At 45.2% G+C, this 26,713-nt stretch overlaps 1 protein-coding gene across 2 annotated transcripts in view; it reads right to left on the reverse strand.

The window, feature by feature from the left end:
* Window positions 1–26,713, reverse strand: part of SLC26A11 (solute carrier family 26 member 11) — a 256,645-nt gene that overhangs the window by 23,637 nt on the left and 206,295 nt on the right. The window contains exon 17 of one of the 2 annotated variants that reach the window (XR_014966589.1): window positions 3,238–3,339. The exons of the other annotated variant lie outside the window; for it this stretch is intronic. The gene's annotated coding sequence lies outside the window, so the exon portion shown is untranslated. The remainder of the gene's footprint in view (window positions 1–3,237; window positions 3,340–26,713) is intronic. 2 annotated transcript variants of the gene reach the window in all.

Consider the following 26,713-nt stretch of genomic DNA (forward strand, 5'->3'; position numbering starts at 1 on the left):
CAGTAAATGTAATAAAGAACCTTCAGCAGTAGCACACGACCAGCAAGATGATGTGGCAGAATGGTTGAATTTATGTAACAAAAGGGGAGTAATGACAACTCTATTATAAATGAAATATAGGGACTGTGTGATATTGGCAGCTTTGGATGTCTTGAATAGTTTTTGCCAAAACTTATCCCATTGAAGTGTAGAGAGTGTCAGAGATAGATCCTGTTCCCACTCAAGTTCCACCTTAGATTTATTCCGTGTGCCAACAGGGGTCGATAAAGATTTATAAATGAAAGAGGCACTCGGAATAGTATCAGCAGAAATTTGATATAGTGGAGTATCAGGAGTAAAGGAAGTAGGAATTGGCTGAGAGTTAAAATTATGTAAACATCTCTGTAATATTGGAACTAACGTATTATATTGCTGAATACAAGAATCAGGTAAATGAAAGGACTATTGTAACTGATGGAAAGAGAGAATCACATTATTGACAATCATTTGGTTAACGTAAAAAAGACCCTTTTCTTTCCATTGTTTGTAATAGAATGATTTAAAACGAAACTTAATGTATTTATTGAACCAAAGTGAGGAGGCTAGAAAAGATTGATAATTATCAAAGTTCTTAAAGAAAAGTGTATGCAACAGAGATTGAGAATGTTTTAAAATAGGGTATTTGGAAATAAAAGTACAATTAGTCATGTGAACAATATCTTGTATTGAAAAGTCATTTAACAGTGAGCATTCAACATTGACCCATGAAGGTTTAGGTAAATCCTGATAATCTTTAGACAGAGCATAAAATTGACGAATCAAAAAGGCATTATGGTATAAAATGAAATCAGGGAATCTTACTCCCCCCCTCGTTCATAGGACGAATCAATTTAGACAGAGCAATACGTGCATGCTTGTTATTCCAGAGAAATTTAGTGCATAACGAATTAATCTGAGCAAAATAATATTTAGGAATTTTAAAAGGTAGCATGGATAATATGAACAGAATCTGGGGGACAATCATCATTTTAATTGTATCAAGTCTGCCCCACCACGATTGGAATAAAGGAGACCAAAGAGTTAACAGATTCGCAATTTTAAGCTTTAAGGCAGAAAAATTATGGGATAGTGTGTCACGAATGTTGGAGGAGAACCATGTGCCGAGATATTTAATTTTTGGAGGATACCATGTAAAGTTGGTCGAATCAAACATATGTCTATAACATGAAGAATTTCAGGGTAAAATCTCTGTTTTAGAGAAATTTAATTTGTAGCCTGAAACCTTAGCAAATGATATTTCCTGTAAGAAGAGGGGTAAGGAAGACACAGGATTAGACATATAAATAAGAACATCATCTGCATATGCAGATAATTTAATTTGTTGGGTCTTAAAACTAAAACCAGTAATGAGAGGATTACTTCTAATACGTTCGAGAAAGGGTTCTAAACATAATAGGAAAAGCAATGGGGAAAGGGGGCAGCCCTGGCGCGTACCTCTTTGAAGAGAGAAATATGGGGAAAAAAGACCATTAACAAAAACACATGCTTTTGGATTGGTATATAGCAATTTAACATATGAAATAAACTTTGGACCAAAACCAAACCATTGTAGTGTGTGAATCAAAAAGTCCCAATTAATGTGGTCGAAGGCTTTTTCTGCATCCAAAGATAGTGCAGCTAGTGGAGATGGGTACTTTTTACTAAGAGCAAGAATATTGGAAAACATTCTGGCATTGTCAGAAGCCAAATGACCTTTAACAAAGCCAACTTGACCTGGATTAATGAGAAAAGGGATAGCTTTCTGTAAACGAGAAGCTAGGATTTTTGCAAAAATTTTTTACAATCATAATAATTTAGGGGCAAAAATTGATGAAAAGGAGTTGAATAATTCCACCGAAAATCCATCAGGACCAGGGGCCTTAACTTTTTTCAAAGACGTAAGAGCATCAGTTAGTTCTTGTAGGGAAATGTCTTCTTCAAGGGGTTTGAAAATGTCTTGGGTAGTGATAGGTTTGGGAATATCTCGAAAAAAATAAGTGAAGTCTTCTTCAGAGGGCAAAGTAATTTCTGTATATAAGAGATTATAGTATGATTGAAATGTGGAAATAAATCGGAATCAGAAGAGAGGAGAGCATTATTAGATTCAGAGTGAATGGGGCCGATAGCTTTACGTTCTGATTAAATTTTTAAATAATTTGCTAGCATTTTTCCTGCTTTGTTTTGGCCTCCGTGGTATTTCGATTTAATCTTAAGGAGGATGTTACAGGCATCCGCCGTGACTATTTTATTCAGGGTAGATTTAGCTTTAATTAATTCTTGTAAGGAGGATGCAGATTTAGAAGAGTAATAATTATGTTCTAATGTTTTCAGAAGGGTCAGGGTCTCTTTATATTTAGTGTGCATTAACTTTTTCTTCTTTGAGGAGTAGGCAATAGTGAAGGCTCTAAAGGATGCTTTGAAAGCGTCCCAATTATTGTGTAAGGAGGTGTCTAAAGAGTTATTAAAAGCAAAAAATTCCTTAATAAAAGAAGTCGCTTCTAAAATAAAAGTATGATCTAATAACAAGTGATTATTAAAACGCCATCTACCTTGTTTGCATGTGGTGAGAGATAGGTCAATAAGGGTGGAAACAGGGGCATGGTCAGAGATAAAAATAGACCCAATGTCAGACGACTGGAGGCAGGGTAGCAACGATTTGGAGACTAAAATATAATCAATACGAGATCTGGTATGGTGAACAGGTGAAAAGAAAGTAAATTCTGAGACATCTGGGTTACACGTTTTCCAGGTATCAAATAGGGGACGAGAGGAGAGGGCTGATTGGAAGGATTTGTGGGATTTATCAGGTTTGAACTTACATTTGGATTGCCTGTCAGTAAATGGGTCTATCCAGTTATTAAAATCACCACCAACCACAATATCAGAATTGGTAATTGAGAGTAATTTCAACTTTATAGAATGCCAGAATTCCACATCTGGTTTAACAGGCCCATAGATATTGAAAAAGGTTATTTGTAGTTTATTTATGATAACCTCAGCCAATACCCACCGACCATTAGGATCACAATCTGATGATATAATCTGTGCATTAATAGATTTATGAAATAGTATAGCAACACCACCATGGCGATCAATAGCAGGAGAAAAAACAATTTGATTAACCCATTGGTGTTTGAGTTTAATAGATTCTTTATCATTACAGTGGGTTTCTTGTAAAAAAGCAACCTGGGTATTAAGCTTAGCTAAATGAGACAATACCTTTTGGCGCTTGACAGGATGACCCAGACCACGAACATTCCACGAAATCACATTAACCATAACTCAGGATGAGGGGGAGCATGAGGAGATAGGAACACGTGACTGCAGAATCAACAAGAAAAAAGAGATGGAAAGACATTGTTCAATAAATGAAAAGAAAGACCTAGTACTAAAAGTAAGATAGGTACAGAAGAATAGAATTAAGAATGAGGCAGAATGGGCTGAAGAATAGAAGAGAGAGATAGAAAGAGAATAAAAGAGAAAACAGAAAAAGGAGATAGAAATATGTAAACAGATCAAGGAATAACATCCGGATCTGTAAAAAGCAGGGAAAAAACTGAGAGAAGGGAGCGTAGTGACGCCAGAGGACACGGACCACAATACTGAATATAAAAGGATTCAAGAAAAAAGAAACTCATGAATATAGCACAATAAAACCAACATGAAAAACATTAATTAAACAAATTGTTGGAATCAAAGTAACAATCCTGAAATGAAAGAAAAAAAAAAAAAAAGTCAAGGATTAGTATCCATTCCATGTGATGAAAGACTGAAGGAAAAGTTTAAGTTTTTCCGGATCATCAAAGGAACGTGGTCGACCCTCATGTGTAATTTTGCAAAGACATGGATGGAGGATACCATATTGGATGTTGAGACGTCTCATCTCTGGGCGTAGAGCAAGGAATTCTTTGCGCCGGGCATTGGTTGCAGTGGAGATATCTTGCGATATGAAGAGAGTATGATCTGACCAAATAAGACGCCTTTTAATTTTCACAGCTTTCCAAATCTGCATCAGTTCAGTGAATTCAAGAAAGAGCATAATAATACCATGCGGCTTATTAGCGGCAGGATTTAAACGACCCAGACGATGTGCTCTTTGTATGTTAAGAGGACCTGATGAAGTTGGTAGATCAAGGAGCTCTGGGATAAACTTCTGTAGGAAAGACACCATGTTAGTTCCTTCAATATTTTAAGGAACACCATAAAGGCGTAGGTTATTTCTACGATTGCGATTTTCAAGGTCCTCAGTATGAAGTTTTAGTTTATGAATTTCCTGCTCAAGCAGTGGAATTTTTGTAGAGGCATCCTGTAGATCACTAACACGTTGTTCTAAATCTAGAACCTTACTTTCCATGACAATCCATCTTTCCTCAATCTGTTTTAGTTTTTAATTAGTAGTGGACATGAAAGGTTGAAGACCACGAACTTCATCCAGGATAGAGTCCAAAACAGGATTCTGAGAAGAGTGGAAAGGAGAAGGTGGGTCATTTTTATGCCGCTTAGGTTTTGTACCAGAAGTGGACGATTTAGTAGAATGGAAATCGTTAGACATTGTGCTTGGCAGTAGGAATCGTCAAAAAATTGAAGCAGAGAGGAAATAGAGCCACCAAATGCCAAAGATAATCCAAAAATATCCAAATCTTATGTGTAGGTCTTCCAAAATAGGAACAGAATATGTGGCATCCGCAAGCAAAAATAACAGGTACAGAGTACAGAGAAACGTGATCCGCGACCTAAAATGGCGGCCGCTCACGATTCTGAGACGAAAAAATACTGGTAGGTGAAAAATATTGAGACAGACATTTGTCGCTTATAAACAGTGTTTACGGGGGTCAAAAAGGATGTTGGCGCCCTAAGGCAGAATATAGAACACATCGGTACTTTTAGGTCTGCTTACGCACAAGCCATGACTTCCAAAAAGTTAATAATCGCTCATGCAATCTATATAGCGAGATTAGAGATAAAAGTGTAGTGGTAGACATGAAAACTGACTTTGCGGGCAAACAATAATTAAAAACCGATGATTTCCACTTCAGGAAAGTTAGTCATGTCTCAGTAATAAACATTTCTAGAGTGACAACCACCAGCATGAAATACTTAGAAGGGCAGGAATGAAGGTACCACAAATAAAGCCCTTGTTATTGTGCCATTATTCCGAATTTTCCATAAAGTGAGGATGTAATAAAAGTAAGCGGCAGAAACTCACATTATTGTAGACAAGAGCAGGAGAACCTCCAGCATGAAGAGCAGACGCGAGCTCAGCGGCCCCAAATGGCGGCCGCTCGCGTTTCTGTGAGGGAATAATTACTGCCGTCGAAGAACTGACGAAATACTGCAAGTGAAAAAACTTGAAAGCGGCAGCTCAACTCACAGCCTCCTTACATTCGAGAATCCAACGTTCGTTACTAAAAAAAGCGGCATATGAGGCTCTAAAGGAAGGTCAGAGTCCCGCGACGTAGCGGAGCTCAGATCGGGTCCGCCATTTCCTTCGGCGCTCAAGCCACGCCCCCTGAGGATAAAAGTTTAACAACACGTGTACTGAGGGCCCCGGGACTCAGAAGTGTCATTATTGGCGGTGAGATTGTCGTACAGATTAATCTCACAGTGCAGCATGCGTACAAAGGAATGTGCTGTGATGACCGCAAATTATCACCTGTAATACTATATATCTGCATTGTCGATTTAAAATATAGTAAAGCAGTAGTGGAGAAATGTGGAAACATTAACAATGCCGATACAATGATGATGCAAAAAACATGCCGATCTGAAACTAAAAAAATATGCCAGTACGAAGCGAAAAAAACACGTTGAACAAAAAACCGATGCGAAAAACAAAAAAAAAGGTAACTGTAGCTAATACATTCTTATGTCTGTACCATAAAATACTACACTGTATTTAGCATTAATACACATTATGCTCAGTCTGCTGCCTCAATCTAATACAGAAAGAAATTCATTCTGATCATGATGTGTCAATACACTAAACATCTGGCATGCATATGTATGTTGCCTCAGAAATTGCAGATCGAAACCAGGATCAGCCAATATTTAATGAAATACTGGCAGAGCCTTATTACGTGAATTAAGATTCTACACTGGTAGAGACTGAATTTATATCCCAAACATTCTGCAAAATGTACTGGCCTATCTATAGTCCTGAGTATGACAAAGGCAGGCTAAATTGATTTTCTCAAGGGAGTGTCCTAAAAGATGGCATTATGAAGAACAACAAAGGTGTAACAACGTGGGTTCTCACAAACAATGCATTAGCCTACCCACAAACACTGAAAGCCAGATGTTAAATGGAAGTGAAATATAACATGTTCAGATCTTACACAGTCAGCTTTTTGAAGCAGGTGAGGGAAGTGAGTCCAGGCTCTCCTTACATAAATAAGGTGATTGGCCCCAAACTGTTAATCTGTTTGCATTCTATTGTGTAGCTATGTTAATAGATGAGGGTGCCTGCTGCACGTGGTTTAAGGCTGCTACATGTAACCCCTTGAAACGTAATTAAGAAAATAACTACATTTCTAGTATAGACATACAGGCATTTCAACCCAATTGCTTTATAGTAAACAAAATAAAAGCACACATGCAAAAGTAAATCTTTCACTTTATATTGGCAGTTAAGGTTTCAATTAAAAGCACAGTGATACGAAAATAGTGATAAAAACAAACACGTGCGGTCACATGGACTGCTTGCAGGCTATTAACTAACTTTGCATTTGGTATTTGTAATGAGCCACCAGCCACTACGATACTTTGTTACCACCTGCACCAGGCCCGGTTCTAGCGGGTGGGCCGGGTGAGCCAGGCTCACCCAAAGATGAGCCTGGCTCACCCAAACATGAGCCTTGCCCTCGCAGTGAATCTACCACCGATGTACAACAATTAAATAATGTTCAGATAACTGGTGATTTATAATCCTGCTGGAGAGCAGTCAATTGTCTGTTGGTAGTTTTTAAATGCAGATAAACTGTATTTTATGTGGATAGCTCAGTGGGTTACTGCCTTTGTCACAGAGATCCTTGTGTTACTTGCAGTTCAGAAGTTGCAATCCTAAAATAGGACAGGGACACCTGTATACAAATTTCACTTTTTTGTGTTGTGATATAGCTAGCACTTCCCCAGTCTTTCCTTATTCTAATGTTGCTAAAAGTAGTTTCTTCGATCAGAAATACATTTTTATCAGTAAAGCCAACCCGCAACCGCTGGGGTACTCTTTAAATCCTGAGTTTGTGCTTCCCCAGACCAAACCCTCTTAAAATATATTGCCCACCAGTACAGATGACGTGATTCCTACACCTTGTAATCCTCATTCATTTATGTGACATTCCCTGTAGACTGATTTATTGTCTTTGTATAATGTGTGCATGATGTAAAGTACTATGACACCCTTCACTGATATGAGTAGTGCTACACAACAAATAAAATGCATATGAGAGAGGGGCTACAAGAGATGAGGAGCACTGGTGGAGGGTGGCAGTGAGGGAATCCAAGAAGGAAGTAATGGGGTGGAGGAGGGAGCTACAGAGAGATGAGGGGAACCAGTGGAGGGTAGTATTGAGGGAATCCGAGAAGGAGGACAATAGGGGGAGGGGCTATGGAGCGATGAGAGGCATTGTTGGAGGGTGGCAAAGAGGGAATCAGAGGAGGAGGTCGTGGGGTGGAGGGAGGGAGAGGGGGGAGCTACGGAGAGATGAGGGGCATTGTTGGAGGGTGGTAAAGAGGGAATCTGAGGAGGTGGTCATGGGGTGGGGGAACTCCGGAGAGATGAGGGGCACTAGTGGGGGGTGGGGGGGTGGCAGTAAAGGAATCCGAGGAGGAGGTCATGGTGTGGGGGGTAGCTACGGAGAGTTGAGGGGCACTGGTGGAGGGTGGCAGTGAGGTAAGCCGAGGAGGTGGTCTTGGGGTGGGGGAACTACAGAGAGATGAAGGGCACTAGTGGAGGGTGGCAGTGAGGGAAGCCGAGGAGGAAGTCATGGGGTGGGGGGGCTACAGAGAGATGAGGGACACTAGTGGAGGGTGGTTGTGAGGGAGTCTGAGAAGGAGGTCATGAGGGGGAGGGGCTACAGTGAGATGAAGGGCACTGTTGGAGGGTGGTAGTAAAGGGATCTATGGAGAAAGAGGTCTTTGGTGGGGTGCCAAAAAAGACTTTTGCACCAGCGCTAAAGCCAGCTCTGTCATGACCTTTCTGTTTTTGGTTATTTAATTAACAGTCGGGTCATTAGGGCAACTGTGGAACATACTTTAAAGTACATGCTAATTACATTTACTGCTATATTCAATGTTTCAAGTTTGGTGGTGATTTTACTAATGTTTTTTTCCAGGAAGAATGAAAGTGGAACCGGATGGTGGCTGATATGAGGCTGGGCCCAAGGTCAGCTATGAGATAAGGTGCACTGGAAAGGGGTGGTAGAAAAGTGGATAATCAAGCCTGTAAGGGAGTGCACTGCAGGGTCAGGTGGAGGTAGTAATGAAGAGGGATTCTCCCTGAAGACTCGCACAGAGGGAGCCCAAGTAGTGTCACTTGCCTGATACTCCCACTTGAGAAACCTCCTCTTCCCATCAAAGAGACATTACATGGGAAAAAAACCATTTTTTGAGAGTAATAACATTTAGAAAGAGATTTGGAAAAAAGTGCATTTTACTGGGCCTTTTCAGACTAGGGAGAGATAAAGAAGTGCCCAGAAGCAGGCCTGGCTAGACATATAAGAGACAAATCGAGCCCGCAGTGGCCCGCCCGAATGCACCCTTGGCCCACCCAAATAAAAAATTCCTTGAGCCGGGCCGGGCCTGACCTGTACCCTGAGGGACGGGCCCGGCCCAAAGATTGGAAATAAAGGTGCCTGATGTAGCAGTCTAGTTGCCGAGAGAGCATCAGCCCCCAGACCTTTAGCCCGCATGGGCTAACATACAATGTATAGAGTATCAAATAAATGGGTAGAATTCGCTCAAGACACTACACTGGCGACGACGGTGGGCAATCGGCGCCCACAGCCATCAGCGCTCATCCCATCGAGTGCAGAGGAGCGTGTATCCTGACACCTCTACACCGGCGCACGTCGACGAAAGCCGGCAGCTACAGGGAGGCAAGGCCGTGCTGATCGGCAGTGGGTTGTGCAATCGCCGTGTAAGGTGGGAGCCCCTATGGCGTCACCTCACGCACCAGCGACCTCAAGCAAATCGCCCTACCTGGTGCTGTGCATCAACGAGAGGGCTGCAAGTCGGAGTGGACCCATACAGGAGGCCCAGTCTTCCCTTGCTAGCGTCCCTCGCAAGCTTGCGAAGACCACCACCCGCTGCCAAACGGAGCACAGTGTTGCCAGCTGGTTTTGCCGAGGCCCAAATCCAATGCCACCGCCATGAGCAATGCGCAGGAGACACTTAGGGGCACACAGAGCACGTCTAGACCATCAACAATCAGCAAAGACAGAGGAGAAAATAAAAGTGGACAAGAGGAGATTAGACATCACACACACACAGCACTAGATAAGCAAGGAAGACAACCCACAGGCTTACAACACGAAGCGGAGTGAGAAGACAAGCACGTAGCATACACCAGAGCACCGCAGCTGTGCCACATCTGGACAGCTGCATGCCATGCACATGTGAGAATGAATGAGCAAGGAGCACATGCAGCGCCACCACAAGCACCACCAGCCCAACACCCGGGACCCCCACTGGTGCAGCAAGTGCCGCAGCACTACCAGATCAATGCACTACTTCCATTTAGCGTCGCCCAGATGGACACTCTGGGTCAGCAGGCTAGATAATTACTTCACAGCGATGCGAGAAATGGATGGCGCAGTGCAGAGGTCCTTACTGTTACACTTTGCTGGTGATAAAATTTACAAGTTATTCGCTCATCTACAAAACACTGGGTTGCCCAACGACTACACGGCGGCAGTGACAGCCCTAAACGCGCATTTTTACCCTCATCTGATACCCCGACTACGAGAGGTTTAAACTGCGACAGGCACGTCAGAGAGAAGGGTAGTCGATAGACGCCTTCCAGGTGCGGCTGCATGAGTTAGCAAGTACGTGTACGGACGGTGACCAGAACAAGGAAGTTAAGGCCCAGGTGATCCAAGGGTGCCAGAACAAGAACTTCTGGACCCTCATCCTGCGTCAACCAGGTACAACATTGGAGGATATGCTCATTTTAGCCAGATCACATGACCTGTCCGACGCCAGGTCAACAGCAGTGGATATCGCGTTAACCCAACAGGCAGAGAAACAAATCACGGTGAAGACGGAAAGAGCAGATGCCATTCACACCCAAAGCTGAAGCACCAGCGGCCGGAGGCCAGGGAGAAGTACACAGGGGTCATGCTGCGGATACTGTGGCAAAGACGAACATCCCCAGACAGAATGCCCGGCACAAGGGCGAACATGTTCCAAATGCGGCATTCCCAACCACTTCGCAGTGGCGTGCAGAGGAGGGTCGCGAAACTGAGGAGCTAGAGGGCGAAGCCCGCCATCAATGGCAGTGAGACACCTCTCACTGGAAGTTTCTGAAAACTCAAAGGTAACACGCACATCCATGCGACCAAAGCAATATCTTGAAGATTCGTCAACAGATGAAGAAGGCGAGTCCTACCTCATATCATTCGCCATTGATCTGAAACAGAAGAGGCGTCCGCAGCTCACCTGCACTATCAACATCGCCGGATCTCAGGTCATCGCGCTGATTGACAACGGTGCATCCGTCAATGTGATGGGGTCCCAGCAATACAAACAACTCAACCCAAAGCCAGTGCTGTCCCCATCGCATGTAAGGATTCTCACATATGGCAGCCAGACACCACTGCCACTCAAGGAAAAGAGGACAGTTCAGGTGAAGGCAAAAGGACATGAAGTCACCACCACGTTTCACGTGGTAGACAGAGAGGCCGACATCCTGGTAGGAAGCCACACAGTGGAGGATCTTGGCCTGGTCACGTTTGCCAATACAGTCAAAGACCTACAGAAGGAAGACCTTCTGGGACTGTTCCCGCAACTTTTTGAAGGACTCGGATGCATCAAAAAGGCCCGATCAAATTACACATTGACAAGGCCGTGAAACCAGTAGCCTTGAGGCATAGACGGATACCGTTCCATCTCAGGCCACTCGCTGAGAAGGAGCTCCAACACCTCGAACAACTAGGACTCATCAAGAAGGTCACTGGGCCAACGCCTTGGGTATCTCCCATGGTTATCGCAGAGAAGCTAAAACAACCCGGCAAAATTCGACTCTGCATTGACATGTGGGCCTAATCAGGCGATTAAACGTGAACGGCATCTGATATCCTAGCCGACCTGAATGGATCCCGCTGGTTCTCCAAACTTGACCTTAATGCAGGATACCATCAGCTGAGGCTAGCCGAGGAGAGCAGATATATCACGACCTTCTTAACCCACATTGGGCTACCCCGCTACCAAAGACTGAACTCTGGGGTCTCGCCGGCAGCAGACATATTTCAGAATACCATCCGGAAACTACTATCAGGGCTCCCCGGAGTGCTAAATTCAGTGATTACATATTGATACACTCGGCACCCATGGAAGAACACCACCTCCGAGCCATGCTCCAATGCTTAGCCGAACACGGGGTCACCCTTCACCGGGAAAAATGTTCATTCTTCCAGCAGTCATCGACTTTTTCAGATACGTATTCAGCCAGGACGGAGTCATGGTGGACCCGAAGAAGTCACATGCTATCCTACAAGCCCAGGCCCCGATGACCGCATCAGAGGTTCGAAGCTTCCTCGGCATGGCCACCTACTGCGGCGGTTCATACCGAACCTGGCCAAGCTAGCAGAGCCGCTATGCGCCCTGACGAGAAAGGACGCAGCCTGGAAGTGGGGCCATGAAGAAGAGAACTCACTCCAGAAAATCATGACGGCGCTCCTACGGAAGAACACCATGGCATACTTTGACACCACACAGATGACAGAACTTATAGTGGATGCCAGCCCAGTAGGACTCGGAGCACTCCTGACTCAAGAGACGGAACCCGGAAAATGGACCCCACTTGCATTTGCAAGCAAGGCTCTCACTCCAACTGAAGCCAGATATTTCCAGATCGAAAGGGAAGCACTAGCCATCAAGTCAGCATGCAACCATTTCCACTTGTATGTCAGCGGGCATCCGTTCCGAGTGGTGACTGACTATCAGCCACTCGTTCCACTGTTCAGAGGCACCATACCTCATCCCCCACCGCTGGTTGAACGCTGGGCGATAAAGTTGCAGCACTACCGCATGCAGGTGGTATATCGCCCTGGAGCGAAGAACCTAGCAGACTTCCTGTCACGACACCCCCCAGAGGCAGTAGCCGACGGCGGTGACCAAGAGCTCAAGACTGAAGAGTATGTTGACATAGTGTCCCAGTGGGCCTGCCCACGGGCTCTCACTCTCGATGAAATCAAGCAAGATACCAGCACTGACGCAGTTCTCATGAGAGTACTACAGTCGCTCCAGAAAGGATTGTGGGAAGATTTTCTACATGGAGCGCAGGAGCAAGCTACCTCCTTAGCCCATGAAGGACATCAAGGGACTACACAAATGAAGTCTCGCATGAGGCAAACTGTGTGGTTCCCAGGACTTGAAGCCGCTGTTAATGCCCTAGTAAGGAACTGTAGACCCTGCCAGCTCACTAGCAGCCAAGAATGCCCAGCGCCTGTGATAACAGAAGATCCTTCCACATCCCCGTGGTCACGCATAAGTCTTGACTTCGGAAGCTTCCCAGAAGGCCGGGCAACGACAGTAGTGATCGACGCTTTCTCAAAGTACCCCGTAGTTGAGATGATTGCTTCCACATCTTGTGCTGACCTAAAACCAGTGCTAGAGAAGACGTTTGCACTCTTTGGTTTACCTCAGGAAGTCAAGACCGAAAATGGGCTCCCATTTCAAGGGACAGAATTCAAAAGCATGCTGGAAAGGCTAGGGGTGCATCACCACCGCATCACGCCCCAATGGCCGCAAGCTAATGGTGAAGCAGAGCGCTTCATGAGGACTCCCAATAAGATCCTGCAGTCACCGAGCAGGCTGATCCAGACGTGGTGATGCACAAATTCCTATGCGGGTATCGCAGCACACCACACAGCATGACTCAAAGCACCCCCTGGTCTTTAATGCTAGCCGGCCCCCGGCACGACACACTACCAGCTGCAGACCGATGGGCTCCAGAACCATATGACCCCGCTCACACTCAAGCATGAAGGACAACGACAAATGAGTGGGCTAACAAGAAGAGAGGAGCCAAGGCCAGAATCATCAGGCCGGATGCACAGTGTTAGTGTGGAACCGCCGCAGCGGAGGAAAGTTCCGCACAGCATATGAGCCTGGGACGTGAACTGAAGTGATGATCAATGGACCGGCAATCACAGCTCAAAAGGGCTGAGAAGTTATCACCCGTAACATATCCTGGTTCAAACAGGTGCAGGACTCTGAATCGACCCAACTCCATTTCAACCCATCAGAAAGTGGAAATACAACAGTGGAAGATCTAGCGCCTCAACCAGCTGATGAACATGCCACAATGAGCGCACCATCGCCTGTGGCCACAAAAGTTGAAACAAGAGCGACCCCCATTGTGTCATCACCTGGTGACACCCAAGTGACTTGAGCAGGTCGTCACCCACGATACGACCTGAGACCCAACCCAAGACCAAGTCAGCGACTCACAGACTTTGTGTTGATTTTAATTATTATGTTTGAACACTGACTTGAGATAGGATTTAGCAGTCTAGTTGCCGAGAGAGCGTCGGCCTCCAGACCTTTAGCCCGGATGGGCTAACATACAAAGTATCACTCTCTTTCCAGGCGTTACCAGAGAGAGTATCAAATAAATGGGCAGAAGTCGCTCGAGATTTCCCCCATACCGTTACACAGTGGTGTCGTTCCCATTAATTCCCCGCTCCACATCCCGAGGCTTAGGCCATAATTTGGTGAGGCCACTACACCTATGCCGCTCGGGGCTAGTGCACGTAGTACTCAGCCAAAGTGTTGTGTGTTATTATTGCTGGCTGTTAGGCCCAAAACGAGGCCGGGTTCTGGGTGTTGCCCCGCTACATTGGCAACGAGGCGGAACGACCCTGGCAGTGAGCAGCTCCGCAACGGCGTGCACACAGATGGCGTGCGCTGTTTGAGGGGCATGCCCGGGCAGCAAAGCAGTCTTCACCTCTCTCCAGAAGTCTCCCACCTGCGAACAGTCCCAAAACATGTGAAGAAAACTCGCCCCATCCTGGTCACAATGGGGGCAAGTGGCCGACACCACAAAATATTCAGCAATTTTACTAGGCGTGAGGTAGGCCCTATGAAAAACATAGAATTGGATGAGCTGGGAGGGCGCATTCCGAGAACATTTCCACGGCCGCTCTACAATAGCCTCCCAAGGTTTTTCTGCAATGGTTTCCCCCAGACCCGCCTCCCACTTGAGCCGCAACGCCATCAGGGGTGGCACAGATCTCGAGTGATCCGTCGGTAGAGGCATGTCACCGCTTTAAAGGTGCCCGCCGCCATCACTACATAATGACAAGCAAGAGACGTATCTGGCTCCAACAGTCCCTTTCGCCAGTGCTTCCTGATAGTCGCTGTCAGGGCCGCATGCAAGAGAAAGTCCCCCCGCGGGAGATCATGCCGGTCCCTGAGGTCATTAAAAGGGAGAAGATTACCACCTTCATAAAGGTCACCTATTGCCGTAACTCCCGCCTCTTCCCAGGCCAGCAACTGGCTCCAATCTCCCCCGTGAGGTAGCACCTTACACATCCTCAGCGGGATCTCAGGCGCATAAGGAGTCTTAACATGCGCACTCCTGTTCAGGCGTGCCCAGCACTATCGCACCGTCCACAAATCCAGTGTCAGTGAGTCGCCGCTCAACAGGGCTCGTAGCAGCACACAGGACAAAAAGTGCCAACTTGGATCCGACCCACCCTGGTCCTCCGGGCGCCAAATATGACCCGCCACCCACTTCATAAACCATTGAAGCTGCGCGGCATGATAATAGGCCTCTAGGTCCGGCATCGCAAGGCCCCCCTCTGCCCTGGGCCGCTGCAGGGTGGTCAAAGCAACCCTCCGTCTCCCAGCCGAGCGGTCAGAAGATCCATGATGCTGCTCATGGGGGGCGATTAACTTTATGAATTATTCACAGACTTACAAAATACTGGGGCATAGGATGATTTTGAAGCAGCAGTACGGGCTTTGAATAAGCACTTTATTTTTAAAAACATATTTTATTCCTGTTTTTCAGGTTGGTGCTGGTACAGTAGCAACATATACGTGCCGTCATATACAACTTCTGGTAGTACAGACAAAGTTGTAGGTATACAGAAACAGAAAGGAGCAACGTAGGCATTGTAAGGAAACGGCCACCATAATCATACAATAATAATAATAAAAAGGATATGTGAACTCATCCCCAGAACTCCCTAACCCATCCCCCCAGAACAAGTTTGGGTCGTCTAGTGTTGATGGAGTTATCATCAGTAGGCGGTTTGGGGGCCCGATGTGTCTCAGGAGGAGGCAGAATGTCTAAGTTCGTGTCCTGTAGGAAACCTAAGTGAAACCTCCATGTCGCCCATCATATCAAGTTCAAGTAGCACAGCCCAATCCAACAAGATTGGCTTCTTGCGAAGGCCCCTTCTAGGAGCCTGAGGAGACTTCCAGCCTTGTGCAATCAATCTCCTGGCCATTTTCGGCAGCGGGGACATACCCAATATACAAAATTCCAACGATGTCCAGTTATGTACTCCCATTAGCCGCGAGGGTTCCCCCGAATTCTCTCCCAATACTCTGTGAGAGAGGGGAAGACCAAAGCATATGTATGATTTCAAAATTGGGTGAGCGACAACACAGGCACTCTAATGCTGTAGGGTACATTTGGGCAGTTTGTATGGTGTTAAATACGCCCTGTGTAATATTGAAAACAGAATAAATTAAAATTGGGTATTATGGGAGATGCTTTTGGGGTACTCTAAAATGTGAGCCCATTCCTTGTCAGTTAGTTCTCTAGTCAGATCGGATTCCCATTTAAGTTTCAAGGGGGAGAGCGAAATCATGAGATGTTCCCTCAAACCACGGTAGAGCCAACGTACCAAATGGTTCCCCTGACCCATTGCGTGCAGTGCTCAGAGCAACACATACGTGGCAGCTACATTATTATCTGCTACCCAATATTTGCGCACATAGTGGAGAATACTAGCATGAGTCAGGAAAAAAGAATCAAGCAATCCGTGAACTTGTACAAACTGCATGGGCCAGACACCATCCACGAACAGGGAACCAACTGTCGTTATCCCGGTCTGATCCCAGGGAGGTAGCCCACGGGCCGTCAATGTGCCTGTGGAGGTCAGAAGACCGCAGAGTGGAATATTTGGTGTATATGATGTACGTGTGTTAGAATACTGTGAGGCCATTTTCCAATACCTCAGGACAGTGCACAACAATATTGAGTCTACGTGCGATAACGTGGACAATGGACATAACAGTGTATGAAGCTTCTCTTGTTGCAGATGCACAGTTGTGTACCCGATTTCAAACAGGTTATGGCCTGCTGACCAATATGATAACCATTGCATCTGTCCAGCTATGCAGTAGGCTTTAAAGTCTGGGGCCACCATCCCGCCGCTGGCCGACGGCATTTGCAATTTAGACAGGCTAACTCTGCAACACCCCTTTCCCCAGACAAGATCAATCAGCATGAAGTTCACAAGCTTAAATACCCAGGTCAGGACCACCAGCGGGAAATTCACAAAATGGTACAATAACTGTGTTAAGATCACTATTTTGTTGCCAGCACCAGCCTGCTTGCAATGGATATGGGTAGTCTGACCCAGAAGGACACCAGAGACCTCAGGGAGTTAACTGCACGTACCAAGTTTCCCTCCAGTATATCATGTGTTTCCCTATAAATCTGAAATCCTAAATAACGGAAGGAATCAGGCTCCGTTTTTAATTGTAGCTCACCACATTGGATAGTGGGCTCTTTATAAATGCCATAGAAGGAATACCCGCAGGAAGTAGTGGCATTTATTTGTAGACCTGACATGGAGCCAAACTGGGAGAGTAGCTGGGCCAGTTCATCTATATCCATCCGGAGATCTTTAAGATACAGGAGCATATCGTCAGCGTGCAGGGACACCGAATGAACAACATGTCCAATTGGGATTCCAATGTTTGGTATAGAATGTCAGAGATGCTGGGCAAGTGACTGCACTACCAATACAAAAAGGAGTAGGAACATGAGATATCCTTGATGGGTCCCACAAAGTATCTGGTAAGATTAGGATATATGTTGGCCCATTTTAGCCCTGGCTGTGGCTAAAGAACATAATAGTTTCACCCACTTAAAATACTCCAGAGGAATCCCATACCAGATCAACGTTGCAAGCATACAATCCCATCCAAGGGTGTCAAAGGCTTGCTGGATATCTAAGGAGAGGCATCAGGCATAGGGGCACTGACTACAGGCTGCATCCATTATCCCAAATAACCAAAGTATATTCAACGAGGTATTATGGTGGGGCACAAAACCACATTGGTCGTATGCATCAACCGCGGAAGTAATGCAAGCAAGCAGCAGGCTAGAATTTTACTCAGTATTTTATACTCAGTATTAAGGATTGAAAGAGGTCTATACGAGGACAATTAAGCAGGCGGCTTATCTGGCTTTAACAGGGACACCACTATGCTTCCCTGATGGTGGGGGGCAACGTTCCCTCTGGAGGGCGGCACTATAAAGTTTCTTCAATTGTGGCACTAACTGTGACGCAAAGGTGAAATAGAATTCTATTGGGAGGCCGTCCGAGCCCAGCATTTTGTTATGAGCCAAGTCTTTCATGACTCCACCTATCTCAGCGACCGTAATAGGGGCCGCTTGGTCCTCTTTATCAGTGTCTAGAATATTTGGTAGGGATGCGCAAGACAAAGTCAGATAGAGTCTTTGGGGCGGGGCGCCGGCACGGAGTAAAGCTCTGCATAATAATCGCAGAATGCCTTATTAATCTCTACCTGCGTAGTCACCAATCCTTGTGAGGGTGTATCAAGGGAAAATATGGGAGTAGGGGAAGGTGGTGGCCGAATTAGTCGGGCCAATATGGTGCCCGACTTGTCCGCTTCTGAGTGTGTCCGTTGTATATAGGCCCTCTGATCTATTAATTGCAGTCGCTCTAGAAGTTCAGCATATAAAATACTAGCCTCCTTTAACTCCATTGCATTTTCTGCATTTTCATGGGCTGCCACCTCCAGAGGGCCCAGTCTGCCCTCAAGCTCCGCAATGTCTCTAGTGACCTTTGATCCACAATTAAATCCAGATTATAGAAAAGAGAGAGCTGGTATCAGGCCATCTATAGTTTTTTGGGGCAGTGTGTCCCTTGAGGATGAGGTTGGTATCCATGGTGAATCGAAGTGATTTTCTGTTCAGTGGAAGGTGGTGTTTGAAGCCGTCAAAGTTCATGTCATTGACCCAAGTTAGTACTGTTCTTGGTTTGTTGTTTTTGGTCTTGGTTGGTTTGAGATTAAGGTAGGCACTGGGCATCCAGGTCTGGATGATGTGCAAGCAGAGTTGAGACATTGTATGTCTGAAGCAAGGAGACTTTTAAGTATAGTGGTGTGTCATCAGCATGTGACATGTTGGACTGTACCTCTTCGTTTTGATACCAACTCTTGGACATTAGGGTGTTAATGTTCTCTGTGAAGTTTATTTATTTATTATCTATTTAAGGGGTTTATATAGCACTGGCTGGACCCAAGAGTATCAGAGCGCTTTACAACATTCGGCAATAACAGAGTTACAGTAGATTTTGGTACATTGAGGTAAAGAGGCAGGGCACTTTGATAGGTATGGGGAAGGGTAAGTGCGCTAGGAAGCGGTAAGAAAGAAACTGATTGAGGCAGGAAGAAATAGAGGACAGCAGAGAATGTAGAGTGGGTGAGAAGGGGGACAGGCAAGAAAGTGAGGGTTAGTTGTGGCAAATGAGGGGGAAAGGGGGGCGGGAAGAGAGAATAGAGTGGGAAAGGGACCAAAAGTTAAAATGTAATGAGGAAGAAAATTGGTAATCAGTAGAATATATATTAGGACCCACAATATTTATTAAGGAGGAAAATGTTGAGGTCTTTTTTGAAACAGGGGCAGGAGGGGTTGCACCGTAGATCTTTGGGAAGGGCATTCCAGATGGTAGGCGCGTTTCCAGAGAAAGAGCGAGACTGTGTTGATTTCTTTTTTAACAAGGGAGGGACAAGTATAAGTGCGTTAGTGCTCCTCATTGTTCTAGTGCAGCCCACTTTGTGGAGTTTGTCAGAGAGGTAGGAAGGTTTATTTTGGTGGAGGGCTTTGTGTGTGATGCATGCAGTCTTGTAGGTAGATCTGCCTTCGATCGGAAGCCATTTAAGGTTTTTGAGGACGGGGGAGATGTGATCAAAGCGTTTACAGTTGTCAGTAATGAGCCTGGCAGCTAGGTTAAGAACAGATTTGATAGGAGCTAGTTGGGCTTTGGGAGTCCCAGCAAGATTGGCGTTACCGTAATCAATTCTGGACAAGACCAATGATTGTACAACTGATTTAAAGTCATCTGCAGGGATAAAGGGTTTAATTTTTTTAAGATGGTGCAGTATGAAGAGAGCACCTTTGGCCGAGTTTTTTATGTGGGGAGTAAGACTGAGGCTCTGATCGACGCTGATGCCGAGGGACTTGACCGAGTTAGAGATGGTGAGAGAGCAGTTGAGAGCTTTGATGTCGGAGATCCAGTGTTGAATAGGGAGCGGGTTGTTCTTAGGAGTGAATAGAATGATTTCAGTTTTTTTAGGATTAAGTTTGAGGTGATTGTTATGGAACCACAATTGAATCTTAGCCAAAGTATCATTAAGATGTAAGACGTCGTCTTGGGATTTGATCCTGTAGTAAAGTTGTGTGTCATCTGCCTAGAAGTGGTAACTAATTTCCGCTTGTTTAAGTATAAGGGTTAGGGGTTCCATGAAAAGGTTGAATAGAGTAGGAGAGAGAATGGAGCCCTGGGGGACGCCCAAGGTGACTGGCTGAGGCTTAGAAAGGCAATCACTGACTTTGATTTGTTGGGTTCTATGTTGGAAATAGGAGGTGAACCACTTGAGCACTGCACCATCCAAGCCAAAACGGTCTTTGAGAATATGGAGTAAAGCTACATGGTTAACAGTATCAAAGGCAGCAGGGAGGTCTAGTAGAATGAGGAGGGAAGATTCACCCTTGTCTAGGGAGCAATGGATGTCATCGATAATGTTGAGCATTGCAGTTTCGGTGCTACAGCCCTTTCTAAAGCCTGAATGTAAGGCGTCCAAGGGATTGAATGAGTCAATGTGTTTGTCCAATTGAAGCAGGGCACATTTTTCCAGAGTCTTCGATAAGAAAGGAAGGTTGGAGATAGGGCGTAGGTTGTTTAGGTCATTTGGGTCGGCCATGACATTTTTGATGGTGGGGTAATTTGGCCTAGTTGGAGGGACGCAGGGACACAACCATTGGTAAGGGAGGAGTTGATAATAGTGGTCCAGTAAGGGGCGATGGTGTGTTTTAGTTCCTGTACAAGATAGGCTGGGAGGAGATCTTTGGTATGTGAGGATGGTTTAAGCTTGGCGATGATGTTTAGGACATCTCGTTCTGAAACTGGGCAAAAGTTGTTCCAGGAAGCCTTATTTTTTAGTTGGGGGACAGTGAGGTAAGGTTCTGTGGGGGTGACATCAGGGGGTCGTTGTGCAGAGTTAGGGGGAGTAGTGGGAGACGATGGAGACATGGAGAGGAGGTTATGGAGGGGAGGTTGGTTATTAAGAGGAGGGGGTCAAGATGAAGGATTGATCGATCTTAGTGATTTTATCAGCAAAGAAGTTAGCAATTTCTTCACATCTCTCGACTGTAGCCAGTAGTTTAGGGGAGGTTGAGGAGGTTTGGATTTTGACGATGTTAAATAGTTCCCTGGGTCTATTTCTAGCCCGGTCAAGTTGTGAACGGAGGAAGGTGGCTTTCTCATTAAAGATATGTTTTTTGTAATTAGCTCTTGTAGTTCTGAGGAGGGTAAGATTCGAGGGGGAAGTCTGTTGTCTCCAAGTGCGTTCAGTCTGCCTGAGAGCACGTCTCTCATTATTAAGGTCAGTATTGAACCAGGATCTGGAGGGTTTATTTTTTTGTAGTTTTAATTTGGCTGGGGCAATTTGGTCAAGGACTTCACTGATAGAATTGTTGTAATGTTCTATGAGACCGGTGGGACTTTGAGAAAGAGGGGAAAGACGTAGACGATCTTTTATTTTAGTCTCTAGATCGCCAGGAGGAATAGTGTGAAGATTTCTGGTTAACTTCTTTAGTTTGATTAAGTTAGAGGGAGGAATGGGCACAGAGCTATTGACCGTGAAGAGGATGAGGTGGTGGTCAGACCAATCGATGGGGATAATGTGGGAAAGAGAAGCCAGATCCTTGCTAGAGATAATGGCGTCAAGGGTGGCTCCTTCGGAGTGTGTTGGAGAATTACAGAGTTGTTTATAGTCATTAATGTCAAGAAGGTCATTGATGAGAGTAATCGCGGGTTCATCATTTTTGTTAAAGTGGAGGTTAAAGTCTCAGAGGAAGAGGTTTCTAGATTTAGAAATAGATTACTGTGTAAGAAGATCGGCCAACTCTTCAGCAAAGGAAAGAGGGTTGCCAGGGGGGTGGTAGATATTATGTAAGCAGATAGAGGGGGAACCCTGGATTGTAAGTTCAGCACCAAGGTATTCAAAAGTGGTAGGGTCAGGGTGGTTTACAGGAGAGAGTTGAAGTTCTGCTTTGTAAATTATGGCGAGGCCCCCTCCAACTTTGTCAGGCCTATCTTTTCTGAGGATGGAATAACCAGGGGGAGAGAGCAAGTCAAGAATTGATGTGGAGTGGGAATTGAGCCAGGTTTCTGTCAGGAAGGCAATGTCAATGTTTTCAGTGAGGATGGTTTCAGCAATTTCTGTAACATGACATGCGGCCGATCTACAATTGACCAGCATGCAGTTGAGGGGTTTAGGGTCATATAGTTTTGTGGAGGAACAGGATTGGATATTGGTGAGTTGCTGTGGGGGTCTAGGCGAGATTGGGGAGGACGGAATCCTACTAGTTCCCAGTATAACTGGGATAGAAGAATGAGGTGGGGGCAAGTTTGTGGTCAGGGTGGAGGAGCAGGGGTAGACTTTATTGGGGTCATTGAGGACGTTGGAGGGAGGATGGGTCGGGGAGAGGGGCGGTCTAACTGAGCTATTATTATTGCCTGGGGGTCTAGATGGAGAGTTGTCATTAGGGGTAATATTCTCTTGGTTAAAGAGTGCAGGGTGTATTTGTGTGGGGTCTAAGGGATACGTGCAATGGGAATGGTTCCTTGTGGAGAGGGAGTTGACTTCATTTCTGAGAGAAGAGAGTTCTAACACTATGGTTGAGAGGTGGTGTTCAATATTGAGGAGTGTTCGGGTAAGGAGTGATACAGGGAGGGGGGATAGTAGATCCGGTGGGAGGGGGGAGTGGTCTATGTTTGTCCAGGTTGATGGTCTAGGGTGTGAAAGAGGTGTGAAACCAGGCGGAGGGAGGAGAGGGGTGTTAGGGTTATAGGGTGAGGGAGGAGTTGAAGGGTGAGAGAAAGCATTATCAGGAGTCACCTTGGAGTCATGTGAGGAGTCATGAGAAGTGAAAAGGGTCTGGGAGGAGAGTCGGGTGCTGCTTGCAAGATAGTGGGGAGGATGTTTGCCTGGAGAAGAAATTTGAGATATTAGTGAAGCCATTGTGGGATCAAGGGAAGGTGTAACATGGGGAGGGGGAAGAGTTTGTGTGGCTGAGGGTATAGTGGTAGGTTTACTGAGAGGGAAGGATATTGGGGTTATTCGAGGAGCAGTTGGGGATTCAGGGGATGAGGGTACCAGAGGAGGGTGGATTTGAGAGGAGGAGGGTGTTGTAGTAAAAACAGGAGGGGGGAATACTGAAGATGTCGCGAATCGGGGATATCATTAGAGGTAGGCGAAACAGGGAAAGGCAGGGAAGGGGTCAGTGTGTATGGGGACATGAAGGCATCTTGCGATGGAGAGGCTGGGCGGACGAAGGTAAGTGAAGGAAGTAAGTTTTGGGATAAGGAGCTAAAGTGGTGTTAAAAAATAGAGAGGTGGTGTTCGGAGGCTAGAATAAGGATATTTCCAGATTTGAATATAGAAATGTCGATTTCTCCAGGAAATGTAGAAGAAGGAGTGGTGGAAAGTTTCAGACCATAAGGAATTTTGCAGGACTTCGTGACAGGAAGGAGTTGGAGAAAGATGCTTTTCCATTTGGAAGGGCGTTTAGTGAAGAAGATGTAGTTCGTTTTTATGATGGAGGTTAGGCTATGGTAGTTGTCAACGAATAAGTTTCTCTAGGATGTCAGTGCTTGTGCCCCTCACTAGCTTTTAAACTAGTATGATCAATGGAGGGTTAGGGATGATTTCTGTCAGAACTTAAAAATAACAGCACAGAGCATACATTTTACCATTCTTTCAGCCTGGTTAGATAGAAGACAGTCATAAATAACAAAAAACTGTGACCATTGAAACTGTCAGGTAGATAATGCCCATGCTGATTTAAGGAACTGAAGGTTATAGTGACCAGAGATCATGAACCTGAGACGATCTCCCAGCGCATGGTGCAACATTCTTTGAAAGCTACATTTATGGTCAAAGGCTGTAATTGCTTTCTGCTGGGGTCAATTTACAAGAGAAGTAATCCGCTAAATGTAGTTGGGCATTTATATTATTATTATTGCTACATTATAGCCCCTCCTATCACACCTTGGGTATGAATTCTTGAGTACAGGAGCTGTAATAAAACAGTTTTTCAGTACTCTGAAAGTCATCTTTATTTTGCCATTCCAATTGAACTGTACGTCTTTCTTCCTATTTTGGGTCCATTTGAATTCCGATGGAGGGATTATGAACACTAAAAAGTCCAGAAAAGTTATATGCATTATATATTGTTTCCAACTTTGTATACAAACAGTATTATTCCCTTATCAACTGTAGGACTGTACAAGCATGAAGTACACCTTCTAAAACGTAGTGAGTAGATCAAGATGTCATTTACGTAGACAACTGCACAAGTGAGGCACTGGAACACTGCCCTGGCACTGCACAATCCAAAGGACGTGAAGAGGTACCTATATAGACCATATTTAGTCTAGAGAGTAGTCTTCTCTGTGTGACCTCAGAGGACATACACCAGTTCATCTTATATCGGTGATCGTGGTTTTCACTTGGTCTATTAAGATGAGGATTAAAGGAAACTAAGAGCTTTCTATACTGTTATTTTAGTTAGAGCCTGTTATTATTTTCATGTTTAGGTAGAAAGGAGGGATAAAGATGCTGAAGATTATAATGTTGGATGAAACCTTTTGCCTCCAACATCCAGTATTGCTTCTCGATGAGAGCATAAATCCAACTGCAGGTTATTTGGCACTAGTTGAGAGATCTATCCTCCCCTCAAAGCAGTAGCTGGAGAGAAGGCAATTCAGATGTTGGGCAGGTTTTCTGGGACAAGTTTGCTAAGTCATGCAAGACCTCATGTGGTGCTCGACTCAAAAGTATAGATTCATGCACGTCAAGATGGATTCTTTTCACAAATCCTCCTGTGTGGATGTTGCAGCTGTCTTGGTATGTCTCATGGGTTTAATCAGCCAGTCCATCAGAAAATTACAGCCTTCCTCATAGAATAAATACATGTTCTTAGTTTGTCTCTTTTCCCATTCTTTCTTAGTGAGGGATCCTTTCAGTCGACTCATCTCCATAGATTCCCCATCCACCCCTTTTAGTGTTTTTTATTTTTCTCTCCTAAGTAATCAGACAGTCAGTGGTCAATCCTGACAAGCCTTAGGATGGGACCAAACGATCCCACAGTGCATCCTTAGGTCTGCAGAAGGAAAAAGACACTCTCTTTTCCGGCCAACTTGCTTCTGCATCCAACCTGATGAACAGCGGCGGATATGTTATAAGGTTGTGGCTGTCCTGTCTGAAGTTTAGTTGCTCTGTGCACACAGTTTGCATATATACTTAGAATATAACTTTTTCGTTTCTATCCTGAGCTCTCTAAAAGTCTGCAGGAGCAGGCAGTGACTTTTAACTAATGGTGTTACCATGAAATGCTGTCATCCAAACAGACTGGTATGCGATTTGCTACAGACATTATTTAATACATTCTGTGTATTTTTTGCATCTCTGTAGTAATGTTTGAGGATGCCAGTGGTGTTGAAAGGACCCGTACTACACGAGAAGCGGAAACAGAATTGGCTGGTTGCTGCACCAGAGTAGAACATTGTACTCCAGATGAAGGCTCTGGAAAGGTCTTTGGGTGCGAAACAGGCCTGGGGCCAGTGGGTAGCGGTATGGTGCATGTGAATGGAGAAATCTTGGCTTGCAGTCTGTCCACCATGTGTGCTAGTGCTTATGTCTTGCTGTGAGACCATGGAAGCCCCTCTTGCCTTCTTGGGGGGTTGGCCAACAACTCGGCTAAGTCAGTCAGAGTCATTCCATAATGATCCATATCGTTCTGATAGGTTTTATTTACAGGAAGTTGTCTTTCTGCCAGGGCCCGATAACCTTATGGGTGGTGTTTGTCTTCTGTGGGAATGATGTGGATCCCCTGTCATTTTCCATCCACATGATAGGAATACAGTGTCCCGAACATGCAGATGGGAAAAGGGAATGGTAAGAAACAAACACGATTAGAGAGACATCTTCTGGGTTTTGCCCTCTCACGATACTTCTGCTGTCACTCTATCAGGCTCTGCATACAGATGCTGCTCTTACCAGCTGAGGGTTGCATGAGTGAAAGGAGGATACACACCTGTTGCATATTGCGTTACATGACACAACAGCTGACTATTTAAGCAGCATGTGTGGACGGATGCGCAGAGGGCGTGCCGAAAGCGCACCAAAGGCAAGCCCGTCTGCGCTTGGACATGTGCCTAGCACCAGACTCCCTGCCAGTTTTGCCCCAGATTCCAGGACTGGAATTTCTGTCACAAGCAAGGAACTTCATGATTTAAATAAACAGGATCTCAACTGCAACCGTTTTAACACGCTAGCTCTCGGTCAGGGTTCGGAGGGAATTTGCTCTTCCTGTGGTTTCCTTTTTCCTGGCTCTTTCGCCTTTGCCAGCTCACTTGGTTCCAGCCAGAAATTACCTGAAAAACAGGATACGATGGGTAACTTATGCTCCTTAATCAATTCACGTTCACTAGTAAAACACGCACTCGAAGCAGCAGAACTTATTGGTTCTCATAAATTTGACATCTTATTTATCTCGGAAACCTGGGCCACTAACACTTCGATGCCAGAACTTCTCGCAGCCACGCCTTCCGGGTATTGCCTGCATAGGCAAGACCGTCCAATTAAAAGAAGAGGGGGATTGGCGGTCATATACCGAGATACATTTAGGGCCAAATTCACTACTATACAGTCTGAGGACTGTGAAGCACTGTCCTTCAAACTTGGGCTCACAAATAACTACACTTTTAGAGGCTCTCTCATTTATCGCCCTCCCTGTTCTAAAACGGGCTTTTTAACTTTAAATTCCATTTGCTCTTTTCTCGTGGCAGATATCTGCAATGCCAATATTACTGTCCTCGGGAATTTTAACTTTCACCTAGAACAAACTGAAGACAATGATACAGTCTCATTAATAGAAATCATGGATGCCTTTGACCTTAAACTTCTTAGTACCGATCCT

The sequence above is a fragment of the Triturus cristatus genome, chromosome 7 (assembly GCF_964204655.1).
Source record: "Triturus cristatus chromosome 7, aTriCri1.1, whole genome shotgun sequence".
Lineage (NCBI taxonomy): Eukaryota > Metazoa > Chordata > Amphibia > Caudata > Salamandridae > Triturus > Triturus cristatus.